This window comes from Camelus ferus, chromosome 6, assembly GCF_009834535.1.
Source record: "Camelus ferus isolate YT-003-E chromosome 6, BCGSAC_Cfer_1.0, whole genome shotgun sequence".
Classification (NCBI taxonomy): Eukaryota; Metazoa; Chordata; class Mammalia; order Artiodactyla; family Camelidae; genus Camelus; species Camelus ferus.
The window spans coordinates 45,508,452-45,526,575 of NC_045701.1; the positions used below are offsets into that span (position 1 = coordinate 45,508,452).

General features: G+C 38.1%; 1 protein-coding gene across 8 annotated transcripts in view; it reads left to right on the forward strand.

Annotated features, from left to right (window-relative positions):
• The window catches only part of LRFN5 (leucine rich repeat and fibronectin type III domain containing 5), a 232,500-nt gene that overhangs the window by 43,280 nt on the left and 171,096 nt on the right, over positions 1 to 18,124 (forward strand). Inside the window, exon 1 of one of the 8 annotated variants that reach the window (XM_032481942.1) lies at positions 945 to 1,083. The exons of the other annotated variants lie outside the window; for them this stretch is intronic. The gene's annotated coding sequence lies outside the window, so the exon portion shown is untranslated. Of the gene's footprint in view, positions 1 to 944; positions 1,084 to 18,124 lie in introns of those variants that run through there. 8 annotated transcript variants of the gene reach the window in all.

Consider the following 18,124-nt stretch of genomic DNA (forward strand, 5'->3'; position numbering starts at 1 on the left):
GAGAATAAAACCCCAAATATTAAATGTTTAACTATTAAAATACTAGAATAAAAATGAAGTGAATAAATTTTATTTTTGTAATACTCAAAGGCAAGAATCATTAAAAGGTTTCAGTATTTAAACATCATTTTTTTCTTTTTGATAAAAAGAAACAAAAGCAATTTTAATCAATTATATCCTGATAAAAGACATTTGCAATGTAGATGAGAGACAAAGATTTATTATAACCACAATATAAATAGAAATAAGACAATACAGGAAAGACCAACAATGATTAGGTGATTTATAATAGGTGAAATGATCAAAGTCAATGAATGTGAAGATACAGACAAATTCATTAGCAGTTTAAAATGTGTCCCAGTGGCAATGAATCTGTGAGCAAATGGGAATTGAAATGAACTCTGTTGGAGGGTAAATTGTTAGAACCTTCTCAAGGGCAACCAGACAGTATGTATAAAATTTGAAGATTAGCAAGTCTTCTAGTTCAGAAAATCCACACTGAGTATTATCCCAAAAGGAGATAATTGAAAACTTTAAAAAATGTGGATTAATAGAGGAATATTTATAAAACAAAAAGTAAAACATCTTCAAGTTTATCAGTCATAGTTAAGTTAAAGTACTTTGTCATAAATGTACACACACAAACACACACGCACACACAAACATGCACACATTAGAATATGGTGTGGCCATCAGATACTTAAATCAACATGTCCACAATATAAATAAAGTCCCAGAATAAAAAAGACAAAGAGAAAGGGAGAAAGATAATTTTAATATGCAGTGGCTGGAGGAAAATATACCAGAATCTTATAAAAATGTTACTGGCCCTATAAATTATTTTAATTTTCTTAATTGTATCTTTTTATATATAAAATAAGCATATATTAAATTAAGTTGCAGCTGGAAAAAGATAAGGCTATTTATAAGTATTGTTTCATTATTTAGACATGAAGACAGCAAAAAGATTCTGTGCCTGGCTTGTGGAAAGAGAGCAAATTGTGCAGATTATTTGCTGTCACAGCACCCTCATGAATCCTCAGCCACCACGACCAATTTGAGCTTCCTTAGTGGACACTTTCAGTGAGTATTCAAGTGATGCTGCATAGTGCAGAGTCACTGGGCTTACATGAGAGAGCAGTTCTCTACCTCTGCAGTTTTCCATGGCAAAGACGCAGTCTCCAGATTGGAACACTCTCGAGCTGTGCTTTTGAGATACTCCCTGAGAAAATCTACAACGTGAGCTACAAAGATACTTTAAACTAAATATGAATTAGCCAGCGCAATACAAAACGATAAATGAAAGAACAAGATTAAATTTTGACATTTGCACTCACACAGAGAACTTGAAATGGGGTGAGAAGGAAGATGCATTATTTTTCCACTTCTCCTAGTAGGTCGGTGTGGTACAGGCAATTCATTTCATGGATCTTTAATTTCTCCATAAAGGTATTTATCTGAACCACCTGGGAAATGGTGCTAGAATACACCAACCTTTAGCAAGAAAAAAAACAGATATCCAAATACTAAAGTCTATGAATCTTAACGTTCTTGTAGTTAATTTCAAAAGGTGTAATTGAGCCGCAGACACTACCAAACGAAGCATACTGTGTTACCTGGTTTCTGTTCTCAACCGTCAGTTAGCTTGCTAGAACTGCTGTAACAAAGTACCAAAGACTAGTGGCTCCAACAACAGAAATTTATTTTATCACAATTCTAGAGGCTGAAGTCAACTGTTAGTTTCTTCTGATGCCTCTATCCTTGGCTTGTAGATGGTCATCTTCTCCCCTGTGTGCCTTCGTATGTATAAGTATGTCCTAATCTCTTCTTCTAGGGACACCAGTCACATTCGATTAAGGCCTCCTCTAACGACCTGCTTTTAGTTTAATTACCTCTTTAATGACCCTGTCTCCAAATATAGTTACATTCTGAGCTTCTGGGGGTTAGGGCTTCAACAAATGGGTCTTAGGGGAGCACATTAAATTGAAGGAATGAGTGCTTGGCTGTATCAAAGACCAGATGAATCTTTAGTACTGTTGGTATAGTTTTTTTTAAATATATTCAACTAAGAAATATGCTGAAAAATATTATAATGGTCTAAATTATCTGAACATGGGCGATAGAAATCCTTCCATGTCCTATTTTAGGATAGCATGTTGATAAAATCATGTCGTCTCTATGATCTTCCTAGAGGTACAGAAATGTGGAATATAAGTAAAGTTTCTGGAGCAAGACATCTTAGGTTTTGTGATACGTAATTGTTAAATCACTCAGTCGGTTAACAAGTAATTATCAAGTGAGCCAGGCACTGTTCTAATTACTTGGGATAAGAATGAACAAAGGAAATTGAGCTGCTGCCTTCAGAAAGTTTGCACTCAAATGAGGAAGACAGTAAGTAAACGTGCAAACCAATAAATAATATAAGTTAGGAATTTTATATGCTACCAACAGAGACTAAAATAGGAAAATATGGTTGAGAGTTACTGGAGCTGGTATTTACTAAGGTCAGGGAAGGCCTCTGCTGAGACGAAATTTGAGTTATATGACCTTGCTGATGAGAAGGGCTCTCGGGAACAGCGAGAGCAAATTCCTTTAGAATGAAATGGTCTCCAACTGTTAAAAGACAGAAATAAGGAGATTGTAATCAAAAGGAAGTGAACAAAGCAAATGGAGGGAGAGATTGTGTTCAGAGAGACCTTCCAATTATAGAGACATTCTGGGGTTGCACTAAAAAGTTTAGATTTTGTTTTAAGTATAATTGCATTTCATTGAAGATTTGAGGTGGCAGTGTAACTTGACCTTAAAAAAAAAAAAGGAAAGATCACTCTTGCTCAGAAGGGAGGCAGAGAAGGGGCAGGGAGACCAACAGAATTGTTGCTACAGTGATGCAGGCAGTAGGACTTCAGATGGACTTGAGAATGGCTGGAGAAGTGGACATGGGGAGTAGTTGCCAAATTTGGGATATATTTTGGAAATATATCTCGTAGAAGTAACATGTGGATTGGGTATGTGGTGTAAGGAGAAACGAGTGATCTGAGATGAATGTAAGATTTTTTTGGTTTTATAGCTGTTGAAAGGTGGTGTCATTTACTGGAAGATTTTTTTGTGGGGGTATATTTGTTTTGTTATTTTTATTGAAGTATAGTCAGTTTACAATGTTGTGTCAATTTCTGGTGTACAGCATAATGTTTCAGTCATACAAATACATACATATATTCCTTTCATATTCTTTTCATTATAGGTTACTACAAGATATTGAATGTCGTTCTCTGTGCTGTACAGTATAAATTTGCTTATCTATTTTATATATAGTAGTTAGTATCTGCAAATCCAAAACTCCCAGTTTATCCCTCCATCCCCTTTCCCTTTTAGTAATCGTAAGTGTGTTTTCTATGTCTGTGAATCTGTGTCTGTTTTGTAAATAAGTTCATTTATGTCATTTTTTTTTTTAGATTCTACATATAAGTGATATGGTATTTTTTTCTTTCTGACTTACTTTACTTAGTATGACAATCTCCAGGTCCATCCATGTTGCTGCAAATGGCATTATTTTATTCTTTTTTAAGGGTGAGTAGTATTCCATTGTATATGTATACCACTGTGGGGGTATATTTGGAGGAAAAATAACAGGCTCTCTTTTGACAAGGGAAATCTGAAATGGACAAGATGATAGACGATTGGCTAGGCATCTTATTCTCAGGGATGAATTCCATCCAGGCAAGAAGTGTAAGTTTGAGAGTTGTCGGTATGTACTTTATACTTGAAGCCATGGGGAGCTGAATGAGTTCATATAGGTTGTGTATAGAAAGAGAGAAGGGATTCTAGGACTGTGTTAAAAACTTTGCACATTTTTCAGGTTTGGAGGATAAGGAGGTCCTTATAAAAAATAGTTGTCCGTTAAGTGAGAGAAACTCAAGAGACTGGGGAACCTAGATAAGTTTTCAAGAAATGGTAACAGTCATTTGTGTTAAATTCTACAGAATGGCTTTGGATAAAATGAGAACAGGTAATTTATCATTTGCTTTGGCAAAATGAAGGTCTTTGGTGTTCTTACTAAAAGCCATTTCCTTGGAGTGAGGAAGATGAAGCACTATTTGAGTACATTTAATGAAGAATGTAAAGGAAAGAGGTAGATGCAGTCAGAGTAGATTCCTTTGAAAAATTTAACTACTGTAGGGAATTGGGCTATGGTCAGAAGCAAATGTGGATTCCAGATAATTTATGCTCATGGGTGGGTGTCTGTGGATGTTGCTTAAATTTGGTGATGTTAGTTGGTTTGTTGAAATGAATCATCCAGTAAAGAACAAGAAACTGATAATACAGGGAAGAGAGAGAGAAAGGAATACTTCAGGAAAAAAAATTCCTTGAGTAGTCAGAAGAGATGGGATTCAGGACACAGACAGAGAGGTTGCCCTTAGATAGGAGTGGAAGCATGTCTTCCATGGTAACATGATGGAAGGCAGATTTTGGAGACAGAGATGTAGGTGCATTAGAAGAATCAGTGGTGGGCAAATGAAAGAATCTCATTTTGTTGCATTTATTATCTTTATGCATTAAGCAGTATCATCATCAACTGAGGATGAAAGGATGAAAAGGTCTAGGAAACTTAAGGAGCACAAGGCATTGTGAAAGTAGCCACCTTCTTAATAGTGGGAAAGTGAGTTTACTAGGGAAGTGTAGTAGTAGAGGGGGCAGTCTGGCATTGTTAAAGGATTCCTTGAACTGTCATAAACTTATGCTTGATATTGCTGAGTAAACCAGTGCTGTTCAGCTACTGGGTTCAAGTTTTTTGTTGTTGTTATTCTTTGTTTTTTTTTAGCTGTAACTTACAACATTAGTTTCAGGAGTAATGATTAAGATATTTCTTTAGTTTGCAGAATGATCACAATAAATCCAGCTAACATTTGTTACAGATTTTTTTCTTGTAATGAAAGCTTTCAAGATGTACTCTCCTAGCTATTTTCAAATATCCAATACAGTATTTAGTGTTATTAACTATACTCACCATGCTGTACAGTACTTCCCAAAGATGTATTCATCTTATAACTGGAAATCTGTACCTTTTGATCCCTTTGCCTATTTCCCCATTCTCCACCCCCTACTTCAGGTATCACCATTCTGTTCTCTATATCCATGAGCTTGTTTTTTTGTTTTTAGATTCCACATGCAAGTTTGAACCTATGGTATATTTTTTTTTCTGTCTGATTTATTTCACTTAGTATCATGCTGTCTAGGTCCATCCATGTTATTGTGAATGGCAAGATTTTATTCTTTTTTATGGCTGAATAATACTCCATTGCATGTATATATGTGTGTATATATTTTTTATATATATCACATTTTCTTTATCTGTTCATCTGTTGATGGACACCTCGGTTGCTTCCATGTCTTGACTATTGTAAATAATGCTGCTATGAACATAAGGGTGTAGCTATCTTTTCAAGATGTTGATTTCTTTTCTTTAAGATAAATACCCAGAAGTGGAAGTGCTGGATCATATTATAGTTCTATTTTTAAGTTTTTGAGTAACCTCAATACTATTTTTCATAATGACTGCACTAATTACAGCCCCACCGACATTGCATAAGGATTCCTTTTTCAAATGTTGACATTCTTATCAACACTTGTTATTTCTTATCTTTTTGATGATAACCATTTTGACAAGTGTGAAGTGATAGTTCATTGTGGTTTTGATTTGCATCTCCCTAATGATTAGTGATGTTGAACATCTTTTCATGTACCTGTTGGCCATCTGTATGTCTTCTTTGAAAAAGTATCTATTCAGATCCTTTCTCCATTTTTGATTGGATTGTTTGAGGTTTTTTGTTTTTTTTTTTCTTGCTATTGAGTTGTATGAGTTCTTTATATATTTTGGATATTAGCTCCTTATCAAGACATATGATTTTCAAATTTTTTTTCCCCATCCTGTAGGTTGCCTTTTAATTTTGTCAATGATTTCCTTTACCACACAGAAGCTTTTTAGTTGGCTTTTTAATAGTCCCACTTGTTTATTTTTGCTTCTGTCACCTTTGCACTTGGTATCAAATCCACCAAAAAAAATCATTGCTAAGACTGCTGTCAAGGAGTTTGCCACCTACGTTCTCTTTTAGGAGTTTTCAGGTCTTGCATTCAAATCTTTAATCCATTTTTAGTCAATTTTGTATATGGTATAAGTTAGTGGTCCAATTTCATTCTTTTGCAATGAAATTTTTGTTGGGTTGAATGTTTGCAGGAAGTGCACAGAGCAACACAAAGTCAAGATAATGCACAAGCAAGTAATACCACTAAACTGTTGACTCTTGGCTGAGCAAGAGGGATATGAACATACAAAGGAGGTGATGAATAGTGAAAATCTGCTATGGTAAAGAAGAGGCCTCAGTGACATCAGAACATTTTGGAATGGTAATTTTAGAATAAGTGACCTGGAAGGATTAGATGTGATGGTCAGACAGGAGGTGCAGATCCCAGTGATAACAGGGTCTGTTGTATGACCATATGCACGGGTCATACAATAGACAAAGAGTATCAAGGAAATGAGAGGCCATTGTGTTAAATGGATCATATTCCTGACTTTTAATGTAGTCAGGAATATGAAAGATGAGAATGGTGAGAATCTCAGTTGTGGACAGAGGGTGGAGACAGTTCGAAAATATCAAGGAAGAGCCCAGAGGACATTACTTCTATGCCTTTCTTACTCTACTTCAACTTCTCTGTGTGGGAGAAACAAAGCAAAAAAAAGCCAAAAAAAAAAAAAAAAAAAAAAAAGCCAGCGTTTTCTTGTGAAGGTGGCAGGGGAAGTATGTCTTCCAAAGAGCAGGTGTCTGAGTAGTAAAGGAATTGTGAGTGGAAGTGAGTTTCAGAGAAAACTTGGGATATCAGAGAGTAAGTTTTTTTTTTAACAGGAAAAGTAATAAGGCTTGTGAGGGGAGGGGTGGATGATCTTTGAGCACAAGAATTCATGTTTTCATGATGGTTAATTTGGGAGGCTGGGACTTTGAGTGGTGACTGAGTTGAATGAGGAATCGTTGTAAGGCAGAATGGTGATATCTCCTGTCCTTAGGACTGGGTGTTATTTAGGTTATCAGGCAACGATCTCACCTGTGACTGGTGAAATTTTTTCAAGGAAGGAAAGACTTATAACCAACCTTCAGGGAGGTTGGTCATAGTCTCAGGAGAATAAATAGCCCATAAAGGAGCTGATTTAAGAGGAGCTGGACTCTGGGAGGAGGAGGGCTCTGGATTCTCCTGCGGCTGGAGGTGTTTTTAAAGTCACTGTAGAACATAGGTCAGTGGAGGTGTCTGTTGTGTCCTGGGTTGCTCAGTTCAGTGTCTGTGCCAAATGCCCTGCAGCGGGCCTTCTTTCCCCGGGCCGGTTTCAACAGGGTTTCTGTGTGTGGTAGATTCTGTCGATCAGATGGATTTGCTCGAGCCTTGATTTTGGAACTCAGTTAAGGAGGAGAAGGCGTGGAAAAAAAGGCCATCATCATTCTGCTGGGACCGATGGTGACAGAGACAAAGTAAGTGGTTCTGAAGCTGGCACTTCCCACCCCCAGCAGCTGGTTGCTTAGTAGTGAAAGGAGCAGCAACAACTTTGGTGCCCAAGTATGAGGCGTTATTTTTGGAGGCTTTGCCTAGAATCTGCCTCTTGGGCTCTCTCAGTGATTCTGTAAGCCATTTTCTATCCTGGAATAAATGTCCTTTGCTAACACTACCCCAGTGATTTCTTTCCTCTACAACCTGTACCAAGCCCTTCTGTTCCTGTGGCTCCCCCTCCCCAGTAGGGATGATCCGCCAGAGGTTAGGTGCCCAGGCTAGTACATTTATTGGCTGTGGGGGTTAAAAATATTAGCTAGGACCATCAAATTTTCTCTCAGGATTTTTTTCCCCCGAGAAATAAGATTAGAATGAGTCAATTATGAGAGGTAAGGAATGTTACTTTCATAAGGTGAGCCTCACTGAGAGGATAATCAGGAAAAGAGAGGAAGAGAGAGAACCGTGAGCTGGGTTGTAGTACGTGTGAGTGCGTGTGTCTGCACACGTATCCACAGTACTCCTGAGTCGCTGACAAATGCTGTAAAGTGACTGAAGTGACTTGAGATATGACACTGCTTCCCCAGAATCAGAAATTACACTCACCAATGTGGTATCCCTTGTGTTCTCCTATTTTCCCTTCTATTTGCAAGTAGGCAGAAATGTTACTGGGCTCAGCAGTCACTCATTCCTCTCTGGAGTATTTGTTATCCGCCTACACGCGTCAGGCTGTAGGCAAGGTATTGGGGAAACAGAGAAGGAAAACTCAGACAAGACCCTTGACTGCATGAAGCCTATAGTTGACTGCAGAGGGTGGACATTAAACAAAAAAATTAAACATGGTTATTATTATGTGCAGGGAAGACTTGGTGTTAAGAAGCAAACCTCGTAGGGAAACCTAAACTAGTGTAGGTGGTTCTTCTTAGGGAAAGGTTACTGTCAATTTATTTCTACATGTAATAGTGTAATTCATAATGCATGCCATAACAAACTCGAGTCTTTTTTTTTAATTTTTATTGAAGTATAGTTGATTTACAATGTTGTGTTCATTTCTGGTGCACAGCATGGTGATTCAGTTATACATACATACATATTTCTTTTCGTATTCTTTTTCATTATAGGCTATTGCGAAGTACTGAGTGTAGTTCCCTGTGCTATACGGTAGGGCCTTGCTGTTTATCTATTTTATGCATAGTAGTTAGTATCTACGAATCTCAAACTTCCGTTTATCCCTTCCCACCCCCTTTCCCCCTTGGTAGTTTGTTTTCTATGTTTGTGAGTCTGTTTCTGTTTGGTAAATAAGTTCTTTTTTTTCACTTTTTAAGATTCTACATATAAGTGATATCATAGGGTATTTTTCTTTCTCTGACATACTTCACTTGGTATGACCGTCTCCAGGGCCATCCATGTTGCTGCAGATGGCATTATTTTACTCTTTCTCATGGCTGAGAAACTCAAGCCTTAAAGTCTTAACATAACAAGAATTTGTTTCTGACTCACATAGTGTCAAATGGAGGTTTATTAGGTGGCTGTCCTCTCAGTGTTGATCCACACGTCCCTTCTTTCCTTCTTGCTGTTTCTGAGTTCTCTAGGGTCTCCTCAGATTCCCCTGCTGCTTTCAGCTGCCCAGAGATCAGAGCCAGGGTGAGGACGATTGTGAATATGACACTTAATTTCAGCCTGGAAGGGATTGCTCACATTCCACAGAGAGCAGTCCTGTGGACCCAGTGGGGGCTGGGTGGAAGGAGAGAGGGTTGGGAAATATAATCCTTCACAGGTTAGCTGCTTCCTACCAACAATTCTGTACAAAAGAAGGAGAAATTCCCTACTTGAGTAGCAGTTGTCTCTGCCACAGACACACGAAACAGACACACTTGCATTTTTGAGAAATAACTAGACTCAAAAAGCAGATGTAGAGAAAAATATGACTGCAAAATGTTACTAATGTTAACAACAGTCCTGTTGAGAGGATGCTGGGTTTAAATAGATGTTTTCATGTAGCACATGGGAAATCTAACCCTTAAAATTTGCACCAGAGATTAGAGTGAACACTAGGTATGTTACGCCCTGGGAGCTAATGCTAGAGTTCTGTGGAAGTAATCTGGACTGGAATTTAACCTGTGACCCCATTCACAAACTTGAAGTCTTTAGGAGAATCCAGTGGTAGGGAAACGTGGGTTTGACACAAATTCCACTTTCAGTTATTGTGTAATCTTCAAATTTGACCATTGGTATTGATACTTTTTGGTATTGATTCTATATGTGAAAATCACTGTAAGCAATGGAGAAAACCTATGTAATTTGAATTTTTATGGAAGAATCGCAGGGGGCCAAAAAAACTCGTGTTAACACAAATGGACCTGTGACAACAAATTACATATACTTTTTTACTTTTTTTTAAATGTTTCATTGTTTCTAAGGATTTTAGAATGTAGCCTGGGATGTTGTGATTTATAGCAAGAACTGTGATATTCGTCCTCATTTCTCTCACTGAATTCCCCACACCCTTGAAATTTCCTAAGTGCTGAGAAGCAGTGAAGTTGTCTCTTGTCATGGTAAGGAGGAGACTTTTGGACCCCACCAGGGGAATGGTGGCCAAGAGAACCAATCACGTGATTATGGGGTCAGAACCTTTGGGGAGAGGAGAGAGTAGGAGGGTGTTGAATCGATTGCCAGTGGCCAGTGATTTAATCAGTCATGCCTCTGTGATGAAGCCCTCATAAAACCCCAAAAGGATCGGGTTCGGAGAGCTTCCATGCTGGAGAACACACGGAGGTGCTGGGCGAGGGGCCTGGAAAGGGCGTGGAAGCTCTGCACACTTCCCCTCCTTGCCCTGTGCATCTCTTCCATCTGGCGATCCCTGAGTTACAGCCTTTTATAATAAACTCTTGATCTAGCAAGTAAAGTGATTCTCTGGGTTCAGTGAGCTGCTCTGGCAAACTAATCAAACCCAGGGAGGGGGTCCTGGGAACCTTCGGGGTTTGCAGACATGCACTACCATATGTAAAATAAGCAGTCTTACTGTACAGCACAGGAGCTGTATGCAGTACTTTGTAGTGGTCTGTAATGACAAAGAATATGAAAAGGCATATATATATGTATGTGTGTGTGTATATATATATATGTCACTATGAGGCCTATGCTGTACATGAGAAATTAACACAACGCTATAAACCAACTATACTTCAATAAAAAAAAAAACCTCTGACTTAACGGTCAGTTGGTCAGAAGCACAGGTAACGTGGGCTTGCAACCAGTGTCTGAAGTATGTGTGTGGTGGGGATGGGGGATGTGCGGGGCGGGGAGGGGAGTCTTGTAGGACTGAAGCTCTGAAATCTGATGTTGTCTCCCTGGTAGATCGTGTTGGAATGGAATGGAATTGCAGGGCACCCCAGTCGGAGAATTTCTTGTTTTGTGTAGCTGTCTCTGGAGTTTTCATTGACATGGGGGAGACAGAGTCCCCTCGTCTCCAGAATGAACAGACAAATACAGTGTGCGTGCAGATGCTGCTAGGTTCCAGGGAGAAGTGCCGTGGGCTCGGGGCAGCTGTGGGGAGAGTTGCTGTTTCCCATAGACTGGAGGGAGGCGTCCTCACTGGTAAGGTTTAAACAGAGACCTGAAGCAAATTGACTAAATCCTGCTGATACCTAGAAGGAGAGTCTTCCAGGCAAGAAACAGCAAGGACACAACTTCTTAGAAAGGCAAAGTGTTATCTAGAATGATCCAGGACCAGCAGCCCAGTTAGTGGGACCAGAGCAGTAGGAGTCACGGTTGAGTGGCAGGGATGAGGCCAGAATGGGAGGGCCTTTTAGAACTTTGTAAAAACTTATATTCTGAGTAGGCTATGAGAGTGCGTGAGAAAGTTTTGAGAATAATAGTGACACCATCTGACGTATAAGGAGATTACTCTGGCTGCTGGTTAGGGGACAGACTGAAGAGAGCCTGACTGGGGAAAGAAAGAGCAGTAAGGAGGCCACTGCAGCGATCTGCAGGTGGTGTGGACCGGGTGGTGGGAGGCTGGATTCTAAATACTGTATTTCAAAGCTGAAGACCACAAGATTTTTTGGTGGCTTAGATGTGGAGAATAGGAGAATGAAAGAAATGAAAGAACCAAAGATGACTTCACAGTTTTAACCATTGATTTTGGGGCTGTGATAAAGACTGCACGGTTAAGTCACACAATGGCTTTTCAAACAGTGCCGAGCGCATGATGAGCAATCAGTGAATACTAGCTTTTTATTGTTTTCAAATGCCTACCAGTTAGTTTCCACTCTTTCCTTTGTGCCTTCATGTTTGCTTTCACGTGTTTGACTTCTGGATGTTTACTTGGCTGTCACCTGAATGCCGTTTCTCTCAAGTGCTCACCATCTAGTGATATAAATTTGAGTAATGCAGTCATCCAGGTGCCGGTGCCTGGGACGGAAATCAGCATAGAGTTCACTTACTGAGTAGCTATGGGCAAATTACTAATCTCTCAATTTTGTCTCCTATGAAATGAGGATAATGATATTTACCTCCCGAGGCGATTATGAAAATTAAAGAATATCCAGATTCAAAAATGAGAGTCACTACAGAGTATGAGTTATTGCAGTTTTTATTGTTGCCTGTACTCCAAGAAGGCTCTTTATGCTAATCCTAGCTACTCAAAGGCATGAAAGAAATGACTTTGAACGCATTAGTCATTCACAGTGAGTTTTATTCTTGTTTGGTAAGATTTGAATGTTTTTATTGGTGAGATTTGGATTTTTTTTTTTTAATTTCATAGTTTGGGATTTATTGAGACCTGAGCAGCTCTACTGAACCACTTTAAAAAACATTTATGAACCCAGATCTTCCACTCAGGATGAATACTGGGCCCAGGAAGGAAGTGTGGCCCCGTACCCTAATGCATATGAGATACTTCCGGGGTACAGCTATCAAACACAGCTGTTACAGATTCAATGCTCAGCAAATCTTGTGTCTAATAATTACAGCGTTTCTTTTGTTGTGGGGGGCGGTTGTAAAGCCTTGATCACTGAAACAAAAATTGAGGAAAGAACACTGAGGAACCAAGAGTGTGACTTTTTATCATATTTCAGTTGTTTCTTCTTGAGACTGAAGTTGGGAAAAAAAAACAAACCCTGTATGTTTTTCCTAAGCCGGGTAGGAATACATTGTTCATTGTTCATCATTTTATATTATTTTACTACTCACAGGGATTTCTAGGTGTGGACTCATTTTAAACTAAAAACCCTTATTCTCACCCATTGAGTTACGCTCCTTAGGCAGATATTATAATTCCTAATTAATAGAAGATGGAACTGAGACCAAATCACAGGGTTATTTGCTTAATAAGGGCAAGAGACGGTCTTTCATCCGTATCTGCCGTCTGCATCTCGGACCTACATTTTTTTTTCCCTTATGGAAAAATGGTAGCGACACAACCATTATGAAATGTTAGTCATTTAGTACCAGAATTGTTCTAATAAGTAGAAAAAAGGGTGGTATTTGAGCATTTGCATTTTTTGATAAATGTCTTATGGAGAAGCAGTGAGGTTATATTTTAATTTTAGGCACAAGGCAGTTACAAAATAATTTCACAGCCCTGTTTCAGTAGAGGTTTGGAGGATACGCATGTAAGCTGTTCAGCAGGCTTGTGTACTGTGCATTTCATTTTTATCTTAAGTGATGTAAAAACAGTGGGAAGATTCCTGTGATTGTCACTGGAATTTGTCCTCTGGTCTGACCTGTCTCAGAAGGACATCAGAAATGTGGCATTTTAGAATTAGGCTCTATAAAAAATAGTTATTGCATTTGGTAAGAAGCTCATGAGGTAATTTGAAAAATCCCTTTGTAACTAAGATACCAATGGCTTTTAAAATTCTTTGATATTTATGGGTACCTTCAAAATATGTGAGAAGGCATTTAAAGCCATTTAAAATATTTAAACACTTATAACTTGTTAGGCAATATTGTGATGACACGATGAAACCAAATTTATGTATATACCCATAGTCATTTTAAAAGCCTTGGTGTAAAGGCTTGAAATAGGTATGGAATAACTCAGTAAGCCTCATTCCCAATTCCTCTTTTTGTCAAAGGCACTCTGCAGAATTGTTGATGAATCTTAAATATACTTGTCCTCAGGAATATTCTTTCTTTCTCTCACATAGAGAATAGGAATAGAAATTGCTTTGGTAAAGTGAAAGAGGCTGTTGAAAATCAGATTTGGAAAAGAAGAGAAACAACTCTAACCTGTATCTACATTTTTTCAAGCCTTTATTATGAAATTCATATATAGTCTAATTGTTTACAAAGCTCTAAATAATCAATAATTTAAAACCACTTTGCAGTTAACTAAAGGAACAAAAAAATGTTTTTCTTAAGTCCTATAGCTAAAAAAAAAAATCGCTTTTTTGAGTCACGTGCTGAAAGAGTAAGTCATGCCACAAGGATCTATAAATCATTTTAGACCCAGTGCAGACAGTAGTCGCATGTTTCATTTGATCAAAATACTGGAAACACATTTGTCAGAGAAGTTTGACCTTGAGAAAACATCAGACTAATTTTCCCATGAACGGAGACAGGCATTTTATTCATAGGCTTATGGAGGGGAAGAATTAAACTATAATTTTCCTTGATACATTTTTGATAAGTATGTGATTGGCACTTGTACCATCTTCCTTTAATCATGACTTAATTAATACATGCAACTTTCTCCAAGGAAAATGGTGAATAATAATTCATTGATTCTTTAGTCATTTACCTTACTTTCTTAAAAATGACATGTATGAACTTATGATACATTTTTTTCAAATGATTTTTCTTTCAGTCTGTAGCATGGTATTCATTTCTAATATATCAAAATTTTATCATGTGTAAATATGAATAATTTACAATCGGCTGTATAAAAGTTTTATATATGTAGCCAATGACATGTATTTATCTTACTAAAAGATTGAATTACATCTACAGCTTTGAAACTTTTCATGTAATTTTCCCAAATACCTTAATGCCTTGTAAATTTTTTCTCATTGCTAATTTTTCCTTTTGAGAAAGGAGGAAGATCTTTATTTTACTATTTACTTGATTTTATTTATTTGTTATTTGTTTAATATTAGTTATGCCGTTGGATATGGTTAACAATGGCCCTTACATTTTAATAATGCAGTTTTTGTTTGTTAGCGAATCAGATGATTTCTAATCACAGATTTTAGCATCACTGCCAGGTTATCTAATTCAGCAAAACTGTGATTTCACTTACTTAACTCATTATCTTGTTCCTTGATTGTTCTTTTCTCCCCTCTCTGTGCATTATGGTCTGTCTTATTTTCTTAGCCTCTAAAGCCTCTTTCAGCTCTTTTATGGTCATCTCTTCTATCCTGTTAGTGCTTCTATTTCTACCCAGAACTGTGCTGGATCATAATGTTTGAACATTTATAAGGCTGTAGTTAAATGCTGAATTATAATTGTGTCCTGGCCCACAGCCTTGAATCTCCCACTCTTAAAATCAAAACATACTGTTTTAGTCCACATAACTATGCAAGTATTTTCTGTGCATGTTCAGAAGACTGACTTGCATAAGACCTTAGAGGGTTTATTTATGGTTTTATTCTAGACATTGGAGCCATTTGTTCATTATTCTTGTATATTTCAGTTTAACTACTTGGATTATGTGTATCAGTGGTACTCAAATGGTAGGTGAATAAATCACCTGGAGTGTTTGTAAGGATATTTATTTGGTCAAACATTCTGATTCAGTAGGTGATGGGTGTTATCGAGGAAACTACAGTATTAAGCAGAGCCCTAAGTGATTCTGGTGCACGTGGGACAAGGATTATACTCTTTAAAAAATACATATTGGTAATATTTCTCTATGAACTACTTAGAATGAGAAATGAAAGAAACTAGGATACTTTGGCCAAGTCTGAACACCCATTACCGTTCTTCTCTACCTAAGATAATTAGAAGCACTCTAGTTCCAGTCTTGAAATCATTGCCCTGGTGTCTGTTGCATCTGTGTCTGATTTGAAGTGATTGTGTGCTCACTCATTCCCATGAGGTATAAAAGATAGACAGCAATTTCATATGGCTTAGAAGGAATGTATTTGCAAGTATAACCCTAGTTTTTCCAATTTATTAAAACCAAAAAAAGTTTTAGAGATAGGAGAGTATTGTAGATAATTTATTCTAATCCCCTGTTTCTAAATGAAACTAAAATCTAGTCTCCTTAAAGAATCTGCTCATGACATATATATTAGTTGTTGATAATGTCACTTCCATCTCAGTAAGAACTCCTCCAATTCAAGTAATATTTTTCAGATTTTATTATTCATGAGAATCACCCAAAGTGCCTATCAAAATAAAGATTCCTGGGTTCAGCCTCAGAAATAATGATCCGTATAAAGCAAAGAGCACAGGAAACTCTTCTTTTAACAATCGTCCAGAGTGATTTGAATATGAATGGTTCAAGGAGCACGTTCTGTGAAGTAATGCACAATGTCCTGCTGGAAGGCTTGAAGGGTTACAGAAATAAAAAGAAGAATAACTAGCCTTAATCAATTAAGAAAAAAGTTATTCAGCCAGGCTCTATGACAAGCCCTGGGCAAGTAGACACAGCTCTCACCATTCAAGAAGCCCACTGGTTATAGGTGGTGACACGTAAGCAGATCAGCCTCTAACAGTGAGTCAGGTGACGTGGAGCACAGGGAAGGGAGCTCGCAGTCGTGGGGACTGTTGGTGTGGCCATCAGGAAAAGCATCCCAGAGAAAGTGACCCTTGATGTTTGTAGTAGGATGTGGGGGATGGCACTTCGGCTCTTGGGTAGTGAGAGTTAGCTTGAGTTGAGGAAACTGTTTCTAAAAAACAAACAGACAAAAAAAACTGTGATGAAGGAAATCATGACACGTGGGATTGTTACAGGGGATCGTGTCTGTGCTTAGCACCCACTGTAAACATTCAAGAAGTACTCATCTTTGTTTGTGTCACTTATTTTAATAGTGGGCTAAGACAAGAGATTGGGATGGAAAGAGAATCCCATGAAGACATTAAGAAGGGAAGGCCTGAAGCCCCTGAAGCTTTAGATCAAATAGCCAGCAAATATGTAGGGCATGATGTTATCCGTAGCTCACTTTTTGAATTCACTGCTCGATAATCTGTGGAGGAGCCAGCTTTTTCAAGGGCCAGGCCTTGAGCATCTGGGAAAATGAAACTTCAAGGGTATCAAATCTTGCAGAAAGGTCAAATGTAAGTAAGAACTGAGGAGTCTCCGCTGATCTGGGTGTTAGCTCTTCGTGACATTACTCCGGAGCACATGCATCAGAATAACTTGGGAGTGCTGATAAATATTCAGATCCCCGCCTTCCAGTTTGGGACTATTAAATTAGAATCTCTGGGGTATGTAGTTTGAGGATCTCAAGTGAAAAAGCATCCAGGAGGTTATTTTGCACAGTGAAGTTGGAAAACTAGTGAGCTAGGTAGACCTGTTTCGGTGTGTGGTAGAGGCACAGGCAACTGCAGAGCTTTCACTAGTGCAGAGAAAGTAAGTGGAAATAAAGCAAGTGTAGTCAGGATCTGTTATGAAAGCAAGACAGGACATAGAATAGTTAGGTCAAGGGAGAAATTTTTGTTTTTATATTTTGTTTGAATTAACAGTAATACATGGAAGAGCTTAAGTGTGTTATAGTCTGATTGGAAAGTCAGAAAAAGCTTTGGATTACATGTCTAGTTATGAGATACATTTCATTTGAGTTCTGAGGCTATAGGTTTGTACTAATTTGTTAATACAATCATCTCATGTATCCAACAGTTGAACATTTAGGAATCTCCAATATCTGAAGCACATCCCCCCCCCCAAGAAAATATGGAGAAAAAAAGGACTATTGAATTACTCATTTAAGAGTAAAACTTACCTCATTAAAGTCTAGCATATTATTGGCACAACATTAACTGAGTACTTTCTATGAACCATCCATTTTTACAGACAGTAGCATGATTAAAGATGAGTGATATCCCTAAGGAAGAAATGAAGAAATGAGATCTCAAAGCGGTTAAGTGGATTGCTGGGTTTCACAGAGCTGGGATGTGATAGGGGCAGAACTGTATTTTAAACTATGTCAGGTCATTCATTTTAATGAAGAGCTTTTAGATTCTCACTTAAAGGTAGCTTAAGACACAGTTCTTAAGCTTCTATCACATGCTTTATATTTCTAATACTAGTATAATTTTTATGCCAGATATTATTAAACTTTCGAACTGCCTTCTATATTGAATACTAAATCATGACTGTCATAGCAACCACAGGCACGTTGGGAAAAACAGTTTTAACAGTGAGATGTTTCAGCCCCTCAGATCACACTTAACACCGTGAGTGTTAGGGGATAAGGGAGTTATAGGAATTTGACTGGACACAATTGTGGGAGGAGTTCGGGGAGTAAAATTCTGGAAAGAAAGTTGGAGGAGTCACTCACCAGCAAATCCAAGGAGCCAACCACATCCAGCTGCCTAAGTGTGACTAAGGCTGCTAAGTTAGCGGGGAGGTCTCTGTTGTAGCTCCCATATCTGCAGGTTCACGGTGGAGCATCTGCTGTGGATCTGGAGCTGCAGGTGGTCATAA